The 18379-nt window shown below is 43.8% G+C and overlaps 1 protein-coding gene across 7 annotated transcripts in view; it reads left to right on the forward strand.

Moving 5' to 3' along the window:
* LOC146863653 (putative E3 ubiquitin-protein ligase HERC1) overlaps positions 1–18379 on the forward strand; it is a 1482062-nt gene that overhangs the window by 1078015 nt on the left and 385668 nt on the right. The gene's annotated exons all lie outside the window — the stretch shown is intronic.

Here is an 18379-nt window from a genome sequence, read left to right on the forward strand (position 1 = left end):
TGTATCAGAGTGCTTCACATGATCACCAGTTGCGTTACCGATGGACACATTCATTTTATTAGGCATGGGGAGATTAAGTGTTTTGCCCAGACTCACAGGATGTTAAGTATCCCTACCGTTACTCGAACCATTTTCCCTAGCTTCGAGGTCAACCACTGTAGCAGTTAAGCCATATCCACTTCCCATACAAAACTCCCCTATTCAGGCAAAAAGGCTGCACTCACAATGGTGGTCATGTTGCGACTATCAATAAATACTGATCACCCTTTGTGACTTGTGAATTCCCACTGTCACTGTGAATGTCTCTGGTAAGACCTGACAGTAGAGACAGGGGTATAAGCGTTTTTGCTGTGTGCACCTATTTCCTGACCAATTTCTAAATTCATATAGTTTGTGGAAACAATCAGAATCTAGACGTATGCCCTTTTCCCTGCCCGCTATAACACCCAATCTACTCTTCTTACCAAATTAACCTCTCAATATTGCATTAGGCAGTCTGTAATGTAAGAAGCCGGTGCCATATTACATTTTGGTTTCTCAGGTATTCCTGTTGCCCTGGCTAGTGTCAAGGCCAGTACCCAGCTGTGCCTGACTTGGATTCCCTAAACTTTGATCCATATACTGATATAATTATTAAGCACTTGTGTTCAGTGATGCTACTTTTTATTCACAATATGAGCAAAATTTATATCATATCTGAGAGCAATTTTTTAAAATTTATATTTGCATTTTTTTATTGACAGCCAACATATGTTTTTTGCAAATTTCACTTCATTGGAACTCATAAACAACAAATAAGGCCAACAATTAGGTAAAATAAATAGACTACATATTAATTTCAAATTTATCTTAACATGTTGTCAAACCTATTCTTAATGTTTGTTGCTTGAATACAATGTGTAACCATCCGAACAAAATGTATATAATATCTGTAATTGAATCATTCTTTTCTAAAATCGGTATACTCTAATTCAGCATGAAACTAATTAACATCTATTGTGCATTAATAATACCCTTTTATATTATCACTTACCTTAATTTACAGTACTCATTTTATACTTGGCTCATCTGTATTGATCTCAAGTTAGATTCAACTTCTAATCTCCTCAGACTTCCATTCTGTTCTGTCTAATTATAAATAAAAACAAATCATCTCATTTACCTAAACTAAATACTCCATAACGTTGTTAAAAACACAATTTGTGTAGCACCATCATGTTTAGACTCCACAGATATCCTTGAATTAATCTGTATTTAATGTTATTAAGACTTTATTCCACTGCTGTTCTCACTCCTTAGAGCTTTAAGTAGAAAATAGGCACGGGCCGGCCAACAATGAGTGTATTCACATAATATTAATTAATATTAGAGGCCACAGCCACAAAATCATTTCTGGCAGTAAAACATAATTCATGGCCAAATATGGCTCTATTATTGCCAGCCACGTATTTACTAAAGGATAGCTGGGAAGTATAAATGGGTATTCTACTATGTAATTGTATGTCACAAATGCATACAATTGTAAAATACCAAACACCATACATGGGGTAGGTTAAGGGCATACCAAAGCATTGTTTGGCCTGAGAGTTTATGAATGCCCTTCCAAATTGTTTCTACACCATCGGTTCCACAGATGTATTTCTCAATAAGATCAATGATTCCATGGATCTTGCAATAGCCACCTGCAAAAAATGTCACCATCATACCTCCAAGGTCTTGTATTTTCAGATAACCCATGAATTAATGTTCAAGGTAAATATAACCCTTTAAATATCGGTATTTGGACAGAATATTGGAAAAATATTTAGTGATACAAAACTTATTGCAGGACTATTATGATGTAAAAAATATCCTGGACATCAATATGGAAGGTAAGTATATCTCACTGTAGTATATTTTAGTGTTGTTTTTAACATCGATTACAAAAATATAATTGTATATAATGTTGTTTTTCTCTATATTTTATCAAATAGTTGTGGTAGTGTTAAAATGTATGGTTTTATAGGGGAAAAGGGTAGGGAGATTTGTAAAGTATGGGGCAGATTTATGAGCCCCTTGCACCTCATTTACGCCGCTGCTGCGTCACTTTTGTGACGCAGCGACGGCGCAAATCCTGCGCCATGCTGCGGGGTATTTACAACGTGACGCATCTGGGAGATGCGTCACGTTGTAAAGCCCTGCGCCAGCAGTAGGCATACCTGTGCAGTGGGGGAGCGTTCCGTCGCAGGAACGCCTCCTAAAAGTGGCTGAGTGAAATCTACAAGATTTCACTCAGTCACTTTTGAGCCCATGCTGCGTCAAAACCCTGCGCCTGCTTGAAGCAGGCGTAAGGATTGACGCAGCATTGTAATGATAGGGCACCCCCGAGCCTTGCTGGAGCTGCGTCGCGCTTGCGACGCAACTCCAGCAATGCGCCAACCTTCCGCAATCAGATGCGTCACGCATCTGTTTATCCTTGCGCCAGGATGCGCTGCATTGTAAATGCGGCGCATCTATTGTGGCGCAAGGGTAAACTTTCATGACGCATCTTCCCTGGCGCATCCATGCTGATTTGCAGGGATGCGCCAGGGAACATTAATCTGCCCCTATGTTTGTTAAAATGGGGGCTTGGCCTGGCAAGATGGCCAAAAGAATGGAACCAGGCTCATCTGCTGACACGTCTGAGTTAATCCTACTGAATCCTAAAGTCCCTCTGCTAATTATTGGCAGGGGCAAGTGACATTTTGTGGCCTGATAACCTGGCAGCCGAATGAGGGTGAGATTGATCCCATTGGTACGCTGTGGCTGCTCCATTGTCTCGGGCCCGAAGTAGGCCTTCCGGTGCAGAAGAGTGCCATGACCAGCTGGTGCTGCAGGTCATTTGAGATGTCATCAGTGATGTCATCAGTGATGTACTGACCATGTCATGATTGATGTGATATGTTCCATAAGTAGTGCATAGCGGGGGCGTAATTTATAGTTAGCTCAGGTAAATATAACTGCTGAATTTCTATGGTGTTGTGTGTGTGTGAAATCTGAGCCTAACTATAACGTCCCTGTAATCTTTAGTTTTTTCACTGAATTTATAAGTTTCTTTTAATTCTATTTCTAAACTTTAATGTCCCTGTAGCCTTTGTTTTGTTCAGTGAATTTCTAAGGTTTTTCAAATTTCTTTTCTCAAGTATAACGACTATGTAAACCCTAGATTTTTCAGGAAATGTCTTAGGTTTTCTAAGTTCATGTCTTGGAAGTATAATAAATTCATGTTTTTTAAAGAACTTTTGTTTGTTTCAAGATATTATGTACATGTTATAAGATGTTTACATTGTTTTCATTTTTCAGGGATTTATGTTTTAACTTTTTTGACTTATTGGAAATCGTAAAAAAAAAACAATTTATAGTTTGTATCATTTTCGGTACAGTTTTTTATTTAAAAATACTATTTTAAGGAGCACTTGTTTTTTAAATGAATAGAACATTTCTACATTTTTGTGAGAAATATGTAGTGAATTTTGTAATATTTGTTTTCCAAATTTTTTGGGACCGCGTTTCCTCTGTGGAACCGAAGCAAAGACTATGGGGCATATTCTTAAGAATGTGTGATAACCATTGCAAAATTAGCTTAACGCAACTCTTCACATCGCAGTCTATCACGGAAAAATAACTCTGTGTTAACGTGGTATTCTCAACAGGGCGGTACCATGCGATAGTCCCACGATAACTCGTCAAATGACTGTGTCAAAATCAACGCGACGACGAAAAAACGCGAAACACGAACACGAAAATAGTAGCGATGAGGCCAATCGTGATACAAAAATCAGCGATAACCAGCACTGGGCCTGCAATTCCCACGCGTCATGCGGGAAAAGGCACCATAAAAGCAGAGTAAAAAAACGGTGAGATGACAATGTACAAGAACAACCCCACATCCGTGACGTAGAACAAATAACCATTGTCCCGCGTCAAATAGGCATTTCCTCACAGTCACAATGTACATTGACATGCAGTCTGCATGTAAACTGCGCCAATGCTGAAACATGCATGGGACACACTGTTAAACCGCATCTCCCCTTCACATTGCAGAGGGACAAGCAACCCCTCCTGCACACAGATGTGTCATGTCCATGATCAATCAAGTATGAAAGTGTGGACGAATGTAGGGGCAGTGACTCCCACTTACGTACATGTTGCCCATGTTGTGGTAATTGAGTCACAGGGGGCATCCCTGCATCATGGTGGTACATATCCGACCCCAAAAGGAGCCAAGTTGTCACCTGTAGGTCACAAATGGCATCCAAAATGGAATGATTTGGGACACATGTGAAACGCCGAAGAGTGGGATTCCCTACTAACTGTGACACACAGAACTGGCAGTTCGAGTACGTGACACCCTAAACAGCCTCTCTTCACAGAGGTGGCACACCCACCATCCATGAACAAATCATAAAATTGTTAGCACTACATGTCGCACTCACAGCTGTCTGAGTGATGTGCCTGTACAGATGAGTGACATGCACTCAGGGAATATTTATTTGAAGACATTTATTTGCACATGCCGTGCCTGTGGTCATTTTGGACAGTCCTATGACTGTTAAGAACTGTCACAATGTGACTTGCTCATGTGAAGAAATTGTCAATGATGGTGTCCCTACAGGCTATTCCTGTTGTAGCTGCAGTGGGGTGTGGTCCACCTGCCTCATCTTCATCATCATCGTCCGGTGCATCTGGCACTCGTATCCATGGGGCATTGCTGCGTACACATATGTTGTGCAACACACAACATGCAATGATCATCTTGCACACGATGTCTGGGCTGTACAGGAGCCATCCACCTGTGACATTGAGGCACCTGAAACGTGACTTCAGCAAGCCAAATGTGCGTTTCACAATGACCCTGGTGCGTTTGCGGGCCACATTGTACTGCCTCTGGGCCGGTGTGTTCGGGGCTCGGAGGGGTGTCATCATCCAAGCGCAGAGTGCATATCCTTGATCACCTGTGACAGTGCAGAGAGACATGAGTCAGTAGTTTTTTCTGCATGAAGTATTGGCAGGCTCACTGGTTCATAGGTGTGTGATATGTGTGACTTTGTGATTCCTGTATGACATTTACTGCTTGTTGCAAATGAGCGACATCAATGTTTATTACGTAGCCTCACTGCTGCTCCTCCCTCCCCCGAGCCTATTCACTAGTGTGCGCAGCACGGTTGCATCACTTGCACCCCTACGGCACACCATTGTCATGCCTGCCTGCGCATGTCCACAAGCCTGACAACGACACTGTGATGTTGTGCACTGAAGGTGGGTGGCCACTTGTGTATAGGCCTATGGTAAGGACAGGGCGGACACAGATGTAGAGTTCATGCCTGGCTGAACTCGCCATGCGGTTGAGGGTAGACCTTTGGCTTGTGCTGCAGGAATAGCGACACACACAACAGTTGGCATGTCTGATCCCTGGCCCTCGAGCGGGCTTGCGCTCCCCTCGGCCGAACCCGCATTCCGGGGGCATGCTACATAGCAACATTGTATATTGCGTGACGGATGGCGCGGACACTACACCAGAGACACACAAATTAGTTACTTCCTTGGCAAGGCCTAAACTTAACCACGTCCAGAGCCACGTGTTGAATGACCACACCCGTACGCCATACTGCCGTACGCCAGTCCACTCCGCTTACGCTCACAGGGGGGTCCGACACTGCTACATGTCCCAGGTCTACCCCACTGCCTGAGGTAACAAGGTTGCGCCCGCTGTACACAGCACAATGTTATGTGGTATGGCCTGGGGCCCTCATGCATACATAATGATCACACGGACACACTGAGATAATTTGTGGAACTGGCTATGGGCACGTGCGCCCGGCACCTTTATTGCCAGGGTCACATGTCCAGTGACGCCTGTGCTGGATGGGTGTTGGGTAGTGTAAGCCACCCCTCAGGGGTTGGTTGGTGCTGGCAACAACTACAACAGTGTTCAGACAATCAGAAGTTCACAGTTCAAACAGCAAGGGTCCAGGACTTGAGCTGCACAGAGTTAGTGGCCCCGGATGCACAGTGCCCGGCACAGGCACACCGCCACCAGACGGTGACTGGCGATGCACTGAGGAAGGGCCAGGAGAGCTGAGCGTGTCCTCGTTGATGTCCAAGAAGAATGTCGTGGTGTGTTAAGGGGGACAGTGGAAGGTGTTCATCCAGGGCATGATGCAGAGGGCAGTAGCAAGCAGAAACAGGCAACATGGAGGAGTTGAATGCTACAGTCTCCCTTTTCCCACCATGTCATTATCGGCTACATGATGATGAAGACAACCCCCAGGCCATAGACTCAGATGCCACCAAAGTTCAACCAGAGAGTGTCCATGACTCCCGTGGCACAGAGTCAGTGGCACCAGAGCTGGAAAGGGATGCAGTCTGCGATGAGGCCTGTACAATGATATGAACAATGCCATGTTGAGATCAAGACTCAGTTCTAATTGTGTGACCTACTCGACAGCAGTGTAGTCGGCTTGAGATGCACAGAGTCAGTGGCACCAGTGCAGTTGTAGGTAGTGTTCGATCACTTCCATAACGGAGATCCTTTTGTCCTCTGGACTGAACCACTTCTTCCTCTTACTCTTCTCCTTGCGTACTGTGATATGAACTCTGCCATGACGAAATCAAGACTCAGTTCCAAATGTGTGTCCTACTCGACCGCAGACTAGACCGGAGGCAGCGGTCAGTGCGGGTCAACCGCTGTGCAGCCAGCTCCTCCTGGATCTCTAACACACGCGTTGAAATGGCATGTGGAGGAGATTTCTGGTTGACAGAGGTGGAGGCACCAGAGACGAGCGGGTGTGCAGGCTGCGACAATGCCGCGTCCTGCCTGGTATGGACTATATTGGATTGATGTGAGGCCTGATGGACCACAGTGTAGGCCGAAGGCAGAAGACAGCAAGGGCCCACAGACACATGTGGTCAGAATGCAATGCACAGAGTTTGTGGCACCACATCGAAGGGAGTATACTGATATAAGCTCAGTCATAAAATATGCCATTGTGTAATCAAGACTCAGTTCCAAATGTGTGACCTACTTGTCTGCTGTGTATGCCGGTGGACTACGTCAATGAGAAAGGAGTACTGCCGGCCTATGTCGCGGAGGCCGTGATGGTCTGAGGATGCTGCCAAGGTCACGGGCCTCGGGCTTGGAGCTTGCACCGGCACATGGTGGGCCCTCTTGGAGACATGCAGGTGAGCAGTGAGGCCTGGATGCGCAGGGGCAGACAAGACTGGTTCGGGGACCAGCGACCCGGGCTGCAGCAGGCGCACAGGATCGCAGGCACTGCCGCACACGGCGTCTGCCTCATGGCGGGGTGAGAGGCACTGCCCTGGCAGACACGTTGGGCATTCCGGAAGAGAACCACGCCCAGGACTACGTGCTTTTTATTCACACCGCTACGCTAGCCTGGCATACGCCGGGCCAGCCCACTCCGCACATGCTTACAGAGGGGATGTAACAAGCTACATTTCCGAGATCTTCCCCACTGGCTGGGGTGTCATAGTTGCGTCCACTGTCCACAACACTACCACCACCAGCAGTATATGTCGACATGGATATGTCTGTGGTCTGCGTACTGCAGTCTGTCCAGCACATCCACGCCAAACTTGACATTGTGTACATTCTCATTCATGGGTCACTTGCCTCCTTCGCACATGCCTGGTTCCCACCTCTCCCCACATTCTGCTATTGTGTGGCTGAGGTGCCATGTCGTTGATGGCTCATGTACATGGCTAGCCCAGGTTACCTTAGTACGTTATGCTGTCATGCATGGTGGGTGGGCATGTTGTTTGGCATGTTGTATGTGAGTTTGTAACATGTGCATTCCCAGAGTTGTGAGTTGCATTATTGTGGAGTTGAGGTGTGTGGTGTGTTAATTTGGCACTTACCAACGAGCAGCGATTTCCGTAGTTGCCATCCCAGAAGTGCTGGTTGATGATGGACTGTCGGAAGATGTATGAATCATGCACATTGCCCAGGTAGTTGGCGACAACATTGGTGAAGAGTCCCCGGTGGTCCACTATTGCCTGCACATTGATGGAAGGTGTGTGCTTTCTGTTGCAGTATTTGTGTGCAGTGTCGGCAGGGGCACAAGTAGGACATGTGTGCAGTCAATTGCCCCCAACACGTGTGAGAATCCAGCTATGGCGTAGAAGCCTTGCTTGGTCTCCAGCTGTTCCTGCGCAGTGTGGGGGAAGTATAGGTACTGGGGTACCAAGCTGACGATGGCATCCAAGACAGTTGTGAGGAACTTTGATAGGGCTGGCTGTGAGACTCCTCCGACTCTGGCGGGTGTTGGTTGGAAGGTCCCAGAGGCCAATATGTGCAGCACAGCCAGCAGCTTTGTCTGCGGAGGGATGTTGGTTGTCCGCTGTGTTGGTACCATCAGCCTGTGGGCAATGATGGTCAGGATGCGTAGGATGGTTGTCCTTTTGAGCCTGTAGTGGGCAATGACATTCTCTGGTGTTGGATCTGTGAGGCTGGTGCGTTTCCTGAAGGTCCGCTGTCTTTGTCTGCGCTGCCTCTGTAGAGTCCTCGGTGGGGGGCCAGGGGGACCGGGGGGGTGGCGGTCCTGGATGTGGTGGCAGTGGGTGCTGTGGCCCTTTTGGGGCTCCGAGCTGCATGATCAGTGGCTCCATGGCAGGTGTTAAAATCCTGCAGCTAACGCGCCTTATCGCATGTTTTGGGATCTTATCGCCGATCTGGCTGGTCGTTGAGAATGTTGAGAATGTTGTGAAGGGGTGTTTTTGCAGCCTTTTGCACGGGAGCGATAGTTGCCGGTTTCATCAATGGCGATGTTTTTTGCGGATACTATCGCAGGTAAACTGGTGTTAAAGGCTGTTAGCACCAGCTTGTGAATAGGGCGATAAATTTATCGCGACTATGGCTGCGATGAAGTGCCCATAACTCAGCGATAAGTATATACCCCATCGATTTTAAAAATATAGAAGTCATTAATATTGTTTGCCATAAAATTGTTGTTTAAAATACCATTTTTTGAATTAGTGTTATGTATTTTATTATATGAAATTAAATGAAATACCAGTATTTGTAAAGCGAAAGCCACCTCCTAAGTGGTGTCCCGGCGCTGGGGGCCATCGGAAAGATTAAGCGAGCTATTGCCCTGAGTCACATGGTGCTGGGCTAACCTGCCTCCGGCGATCGAACCGTGAACCGCATAGTCTGGAGTCAGGTACCCTGGCCGCTGCACCACACCTCTTCCACCTATATATTTCACTATATATTTTAAATGTATGTGATGTATTTTTCAGGTCTCGCCTACGCAGGGGCCATGCGCTGCTAAGGAGACCTTTAGCAATCGATTCAGTTTGTGTCCCAAAAACGTGCACGCGTTGCATTGCTTTCAATGGCAACGCGTGCACGTTTTGGCAATTCCCTTGTGGGAGTGAGCAATTAACTTGCAAACATATGGTGCCCTTGCTCGCTCCCGCAAGGGAAACGCTGTGTGCTCTCGGCCGCACTTCCCCCACCCCTCCCACTTGTTATTTTTTTGTTGCAGTTTTATTTTACCAAATACGGCGGGAAGGTATTGGAGTACTTTACATGAGCACCAGTGCCATTACACAAGTACAAATTAATTTTTAGGTACGCGGGGGATTAAGTGATTTCTGTTGTTGATGCAGCTCCAAATTCGGCAGTGTTGGCCGTAAGGCCACATTCTTCCCCGTTGCCCTCTATGCAGCAACAGAATCAAAAGCAGTCTTTAACGCTGGTGTTTTGTTTAGGCTTGTAGGTGTTCCATATCTAAATTGCTCCTCATAAAAACGTTTTTAAGCTCCTTTTCATTTGTGTGGCATGCTGCTAGAGCCAGTAGTGCGAGCTGGGCATCGCACTATTCCCAGATGTCGTAGGAAGAACACCATTGTTAACACAAAGACAGCAGAGCTACCGCTTGAAGATTGCCTCTTTCATGATAAATAACTAATGATAAACCGATATGACCATGTCAGTAATGGTGCCAAATCCTTGGCGCGTGGCACGGTAGGCCGGGGCACTTCCAGCAAGTCTTGATTTTATTTTCTGACCAGAGTCCAGCCTGTCGCCCACAGCGCAGCCCTCATGACTCTCCTTTCCTCAGTAGCCTACGCGAATGAAGCTCCATAAACAGTGTATTTACACAATGCAAGGTGCCAGATGGATCTGTTTTACTCCATTTTGGAAACACTGTCCAGCATGTAAGATACACGCAAACCACTAGATAGAGGTGGCAGAAGTAGGAAAATAGGAAGCAAGTCAAATAAAAAAGCATTTACTGGAACAGACACGCAGCCTCGCCAATCTACTTACTTTCAAGAGGAGTCATTGTATTTATATATTCGGTAATCTTTGGTGATTGTCGACTCCACTGAAAGGCGGTGTTGTGCCTCACATTTGGTAGTGAGAACGCCCGCACAGCTCACATCGGTACACGAGACTTCGGAAGTGATGCAAATGTTATATTACCTGAACACCTCAATAAAACCATCTGAGCCTTTATGTTTTTTAGACCTGTAATAATACCAACGTTTTCATATAGCGCTTACTAAAAGAGGTGTGTACTCTGAATGCTCAACAAACGAGAAGCCTTGTTAGATTTCATCATAACGGCTCCTATGTTCCCATCCTCAGAAAGATGAAAGGCTGAGCCCTTTGGGGTGATAAGAATGTGCTGCAGACATGTTTCAATGGCAGAGGAGAGCGTTACATTTAAAGTAGCATCCCAGCTAATGAAAATCAAGTGGTGCTATAATACCCAGATCAAATGGTGTAATAACGTCACTAGTACACCCGTGTACCTGATTGGACTAGGATATTTGGTTTCCAGTCTTACATCTGGATTTTAAAGCAGCTGTTCTTTTTCCCTTTGTTTGGAAATAAAGGCATCGCCAAACATGGAACAATGAAGCTTCACCGAAGGCAATATCCGCACGGCAAATTTGTGGGACTAGATTATGTAGTATAAACGTTTGTCTATTTTAACTTTCTCACATCTCCAGAACAAATCTTTTGTATACATTTATAAATTCAAATCTGCACCCATATATTTATAACATGTTCACATTCCTACAAAACCTTCAGGGACTTAAAAACAAAGCATCCCTCCTGCCTTTTTAATAATTGTATTATTTTTATTAAATTAATAAAACACTAGCAAAATGGTCTTTGGACAACACCCCTGGCATGGGCAGTGATAAAGAGGGAAGGTATTATGGGGCATATCTACAAGGCCGAAAAGCGGCGATAATTTTATCGCTATATCAGCAAGGTCACGCTATCGCGTGAAACCTTACCTTAGCGCCTGAATTCCTAACACCCATCTTTGCATCTCTAATGAGATGCAAAGTGGGCGTTCCTCCCCAGGATAAGGGAGAAATGTCGCTAAGCGACATTTCTCCTATTATCAAGCCTCACGCAAAGCAGCATAGCGACAAGAAAAGTAGCGATAACCTCTGTTATCGCTACTTTCCTTACGCCTATTTCAGGACTGACTTAGCCATGATATCCTATGGAAGGTGGATATCATGGCTAAGTATGTGAGGCCCTATCAGCAAGCTATCTCCAAACTTCGTGGGATTGTCGCTGGGTTTTTAGCGATAATCACACATTTGGCAGTTAGCGCTAGGATTTTTATCGCTTTTGAGATAAGCGTTGCTAATAGCGCGCTATCTCAGCGATAAAAATCCTTGCTAGCCGGCGATATTTATCCTATAGCTAAGTGCGCTTAGCGATAATTATCGCCGGTTGTTGCTGATATGCTCCTATGTTCCCTGTAGAGATATTGAGCTGTCCCTTGTATATGTGAGGAGCTCACCCAGTGCTGCCTTTTCCTTCCCTTTCGCACACTCTTTCCCTACATTCATAAGGAAAAAGAAATGCAAGCATCAGAATGCAAGAACATTAATTGGCCTGGGTGAGATGCTCCCATCCGATTTTGTAGTTAACTGGGTGCGTTTGTGCATATACCTACGTAGAGCCAAAAGCCGGCTGTGCAAATGCAGCGAGGTGCTAAGTGGTCTTTGTAAAATAATCTGAGTCAAAATTCGACCACTCCTCAATCCACTCTTCTGCAAGGAGTGCACGCCTGAAAAACTGTTGTGGTTTAGTGCAGTTTGCCAAAGCCCAAAATGCTTCTATGATGCCCTCTAGGCACTATAAGATTTTGATGCTGGTGTAGCTCTGTTTTCCAAAACAGAAAGCGAAGCATCTCTTTTAGAATTACTTCAGCTAGACTTTTGCCAGGGATTGGAGGCTGAAGCATCTGGTTAACCACACTACATGTTAAGTTGACATATCTGAAGAGGCAATAAAAATGTATGTATACTCTTGACACTCGCTGTTAAAACCTCACACACAGAGTCCTTGAACCGGAGAAGCTCGATCACCACAGTTATGGAGTAATTGCACTAGTCGCCCATCTTGGACCCTGTTCTAATTCAAACTTTCGCACTTGTCCAAAGTCTATGATTCTGGACAAATCACTTTATCCCCCAGGGTCCCAAATCCCTTATCTACAAACACTGAGAGAGCTGGGGACTGTCCGGACTGGAGATAGCCAAACCGACTGCATTAAGCACAATGTAAAGTTGGCCGGACATTTCAAAATACATTTGGCACCAATGCAGCACAACTTCAGCATAAGCGCAGCACCACTTCAGCATCACAGCAGCATCACTTCAGCACAGCACCAACTCAGCATCACTCAGCACCACCTAAGCACCACCTCAACTCCAGTGCAGCACCACCACCTCAGCATGACTCAGCACCACAGCATAACTCATCACCACCTCAGCACCGCCTCAGTATCACTCATCATCACCTGAGCATCACCTCAGCACCAGCACACCACCACCTCAGCATCACTCAGCACCACCTCAGTATCACTCAGCACCATCTCAGCATCACTCAGCACCACCTCAGTATCACTCGGCATCACCTGAGCATCACCACCACCTCAGCATGACTCAGCACCACAGCATAACTCATCACCACCTCAGCACCGCCTCAGTATCACTCATCATCACCTGAGCATCACCTCAGCACCAGCACACCACCACCTCAGCATCACTCAGCACCACCTCAGTATCACTCAGCACCACCTCAGCATCACTCAGCACCACCTTAGTATCACTCAGCATCACCTGAGCATCACCTCCACTCCAGCACACCACCACCTCAGCACCACCTGAGTATAATTCAGCACCACCTAAGCATCACTCATCATCACCTGAGCATCACCTCAGCACCAGCACACCACCACCTCAGCATCACTCAGCACCACCTCAGTATCACTCAGCACCACCTCTGCATTACTCAGCACCACCTCAGGATCACTCATCATCACCTGAGCATCATCTCAGCACCAGCACACCACCACCTCAGCACCACCTTAGCATCACTTAGCACCACCTCAGTTTGCCCTTGGAATCTGGAATCTGGTGATTGTCCCCTAGTGTCAGTCCGCTGCTTGTGTTATAATTCAGGTGCTATTTTCCACCCTCCTTTTGTTTATGTCCTCCCCACCCCTATAACAAGAAAAGCTATAATAAACAAGCATTATAACAGGCAGGAAGAAATTGTCAGAATTGCAAGGAGAAAAAACTAGAAGAGATTTTTATATGAATTCTTTTTTTAATAGGGTTGTTCCATTGTACATAATATCTTTGTGGTTATATATAGGGTAACAAAAATGCTATAACACTTTTTTTTATAACTTTTCAACATGCAGCCACACTCTACTACAACATAGCTTAAAGATATTGGCAAAGCCAAAAGCTCTGGCAAACCACTTAAATAATTGATAATTAATTATGGTAATTGTGTAATTAGTTTTAGGTGTGAGCTGTGGGGTTTTAGGGGTTAAGGGTGGGAAGTAATTTATTTTCTTTTATTAATTAATGATTGGTTGATAATTAATATTCATTAATTAATTGATAATCACTTAGTGTAATTGTTCAATTTTTTGGTGTGTGGGTTTTGGGTTTATATGGGTGAAGGCTGGAGAGTACATTAATTTTACTTACTTTATAATTAGTTGTTAAATGGTATTGGGTATTTAATTGAAAACATTTTTTAATTGTGTAATTAATTTTTTTACAGTTTAATTTTAGGTGTGGGCTGTGGGGATTATAGATGTAAAGTGTGGGAAGTTAATTACATTTCAAGTTTTTTCATTTGTTTTTTAATTACTAATATTTGTTTAATTGATAATTAATTATGTTAATTATGCAAATCCTTTTTTTGTTTTTCGATGTGGGTTGTGAGTTGTGTAGTTTTACAGGATAGGAAGTAAATAGACTAACGTTATGTAATAATTAATGTTTTTGGTATTAATATTTTCTAAATATTTATTAGTTTGAATTTTTTCATTTTATTTTATTTAATATAACATTTTTCTTTTTAATATTAAATATATTTTTCTTTTTATTTTTAACATATTATATTTTACTTTAAAAAAATGTTTTTATTTTGTTGATGAAATTCTGTTTACACCACTTTTTAAACAGTAATCCTCCTTTGAAATTTGGTTCTGAGAGTAGCATGTTAAGTCCTAAACCAACTGTAGCATGTGTGGTTGAGTGTTTGGAATTAGAACCATATCCCAAATACCATTGCTTTTTGGTAATATCTGCAAAGCCAATCACACATCAACTTACTTTTATCTCAATATCTGATCCTAGTTTTAGCCACTTGCATATTTACACCATCCAATCAAATTAAATTTTAGTTGCTAAGGCTGTTTTTTAACTGTCTTCTTTTTCAAATCTGTCTCATTCACAAGCAGCCTTCTCCTGTGTGCTACTGCTACTTGCCTTCAAAATGGTTAGAGTGTGGATTGTGGGTCACAGCTTTGTGTTTTGAGACAGAGAGTGCGCTCTAAAGAGTGGCATTGACTGGGACCTGGGTTAGCCTAATGCTGATATTGCTTGGGTTGGCCAGAGAGAATTAAAGTGGCATCAATCACTTCCATTGGTTGAAACCATAATGGATTGCCAACATCCAGACCTCATATTTGTGAACTGTGGTGGAAATGACCTGGGCACACTTGCTGGGGTGGGAATGAAATTCCTAATGAAGGTTACCTTTGCTCAATTAATGACACATTTTTCCTCACACTGCCTTGGTGTTCTCCAGTATTTGCCAAAGGCAGAAATAGAAGTGGCCAAACACATTCTGTCTACAGCTAGACAAAGCCAGGAAACATGTTAATATAACTACTTCTGCATTACTCAGATACCATAGATTGGGATCTATCCTCGACAGCAACCTACCCTTTGACATGGACTGCATCTACAGAACTGATGGAGTTCCTTTGACAGAGAAACAAACCAGGGTATTCCTGAACATCTTGAAAGACTGCATTCTGTTTTCTGTGTACTTGTCATATACACAATAATAAACACAAAGACTCTTTTCAGAGCCACCCTAATTCCAAAGCACTTGTTCATTTACGTTTAAATCCCTTTTGTCAATCATTTTCACTCAACTCCATGGATCTATTATGGATCCACAAACCAAAAGCACACATTTAATTAAAAAAAAGCATTTACGATTCCCTTCTACAGCTGTGTGAGTAGATGTGACACTTTGGGGCCTATTAGGAAGTCCGCCTGCCATCCCTGCGGCGCTGTGACTGTCCGCCATAGGTGCGCCGGTCCCGCCTGCCATATTAGGATGCACCCGCCACACTGGCGGGCGCATCCCAGTAGTTTAACATTGCGGACGGTGCTGCTGGCTGCAGCACTGTACGCAATGTTAAAAACCCATGTTTTGCATTGCGATGCACAATGTGGCAGGCACCGCGCGGTGCCAGCCACCTTGGGCATTACAATGGTACCCCCCAAGTGCAGCCCCCCCACCCCCTGGGGGCCCGCAATGGGCCCCAAAGTGATTTTCTGCATGCCTTTCCATGGCATAGTCTCCACCATGAATGAGTGTGAAAGTGTATGTGTGGCTGCCTGAGTGGATATGAAACTGTCTGTATGGGCATGTGAGTGGGTGTGAGAGTGTCTGTGTGTGACTGGGTGTCAGAGATTCTGTATAGGGATGTGCTTGGGTATAAGAGTGTCTGTCTTTTTTTTCAGAGTGTCTTTATGGGTGTGTGAGTGGGTGTGAGAGTGTCTGTATGAGTATGTGAGTGGGTGTGAGAGTGTCAGTATGGGCATCAGAGTGGGTGTGAGAGCAATTTCCATTTGTGTCGAAATCCATTGATCCATCGTAGATTTACAAGAGGGGCCATGCTGGGCCCGGCAACGGACAAGTGGATTTCGGACGTGGCCCCAAAACGTTTTTCTGGCATTTTACTGCCCATTAAACATGTTTTCACATTAATTATAACATACAAAAGAGGTCAAGAAAACTCTCACGTGACTCCTTTAGTTAGTACACAAGCAACTTTTCAGCCACGGGAACCATTTCCCAAGATATAAAAAGGTGGCTGCAACTTTTCTGTAAAGGTGCGGCCAGCCAATCACAACCTTGCTTTGGCACGTGGAGCCACGGATTCACCGCGGATAAATCCCGGATGGTCCCTGTCCCTAGATATACAAATGTGTTTTCCAGTTAATATCTCTCAAACTACTGAATGTATTAACAACAAATCACAAAAAGCACACCTTCTAGACCAAGAGCTAGCTTTCTGCTAAAATTGTTGTAATTCCGTCCAGCAGTTTGGAATGTTCAAAATCCCAATGGGATATCGCATGCAGAAAACACATTGTGGGACCCTCTTTTGCTTGGCCCCCACTTGATGAATCACCCCGAAACTGTCAAGACAACAGCTGAAGTGAGTGGCAAACTAGTTTTGAACATTTCGTGAGGATTCATCAAACAACGCCAAAGTGATTGACAAAACAAAAAATACTTTTCCTTCAAAACTAGGTTCTAACTATAACTATCTGCTGGCAGCTGCCTGTAGGTAATATACACAATAAAACCATAAAAATGTAAACAATTCAAGAATAAAAAAATATATTAATTAATTTAGGCAGTAAATGAACTATAAATAATTTATAACCGCAAAAGCACAAAATAAAAACAAACAGTATAACACAAAACTAAATTTATTGAAAAATATTAAAGTCTAATAGTATAAAATATACGACTCCCACTCTGGTTTATGCAACATTAGGGAAAGCTTTGGACTTCGGAGAGTTTAGATTTACTATTCCTAATCCAGTTACCACAATAGTAGGGAACGTTTTGGACTTTGGAGGGGTTAGAGTTACTGTTCCTACTCCAGTCAGTGCAACAGTAGGGAAAGCATGAGACTTCGGTGGGGTGACATTTCCTATTCCAGTTCCAGTTTAAAAAACACTAGGGAAGGTGTTGGACTTCGAAAGGGTTACATTTACTATTCCCACTACAAGCAAGGCAACAGTAGGGAAAGTATTTGACTTCGGAAGGTTAAAATGAATTTTTTATACTCCAGTTTGTACAATAGTATGGAAAGCATTGGACCTTAGAGGGATGAATTTTAGAATTCTTATTCCACACTGCAGACAACAGTAGGGAAAGAGGTGGACTTCAGAGGGTTACAATTTACTATTCCCATTCCAATCTGTGCAACTGTGGGGAAAAAGTTGGACTTTAGAGGGGCGAACTTTAGTATTCGCAGTCCAAACAACACAACAGTAGGGAAAGTGTTGAATTTCGGAGGGGTAAAATGTACTATTCCCACTTCAGTTTGTGCAACAATAGGGACAGCGTTGGACTTCAAGAGGTAAAATGTACTATTCCCACCCCAGGCTGTGCAACAGTAGGGAAAGCGTTGGATTTTGGAGGGGTTAAATTTACTATTCTCACTCCAAACAGGAAGGCAGTAAGGATAGCATTGGATTTCAGTGGGGTAAAAAGTATTATTTCCATTGAGTGCAAACACAGTAGGGAAAGCGTTGGACTTTGGAGGGGTGACATTTACTATTTCCACTCCAGTCTGTGAAACAGTAGGGAAAGCATGGTATTTCGAGTAGGTGAAATGTACTATTCCAACTTCAAACAGTGCAACAATAGAGAAAGTGTTGAACTGCGTAGAGATTATATTTACAATTCTTCCTGCAGTCTAAACAAGAGCAGATAAGGTATTTCACTTCAAACACATTACATATGTAAGTAACACCAAGAAAGTACAAAAAATATTAAACTCCTAATATAAAAAAAAACATGAACCATATAGGTTTGTATTAAAAATCTAATACAATTAATCAATTGACATAATTACTATTCAAGAACACAAGTAACTGTCAATTAATAAATAATGGCTATTCAATTCAGTTCCCACTCAAACATAGCATCCCACATCCCAAATATATAACTAAACACAAAAGCATTCCAAATGTGACATATTAAAATCAATTAAACTATTAATTAACAATT

The sequence above is a fragment of the Triturus cristatus genome, chromosome 2_1 (assembly GCF_964204655.1).
Source record: "Triturus cristatus chromosome 2_1, aTriCri1.1, whole genome shotgun sequence".
Taxonomy (NCBI): Eukaryota; Metazoa; Chordata; class Amphibia; order Caudata; family Salamandridae; genus Triturus; species Triturus cristatus.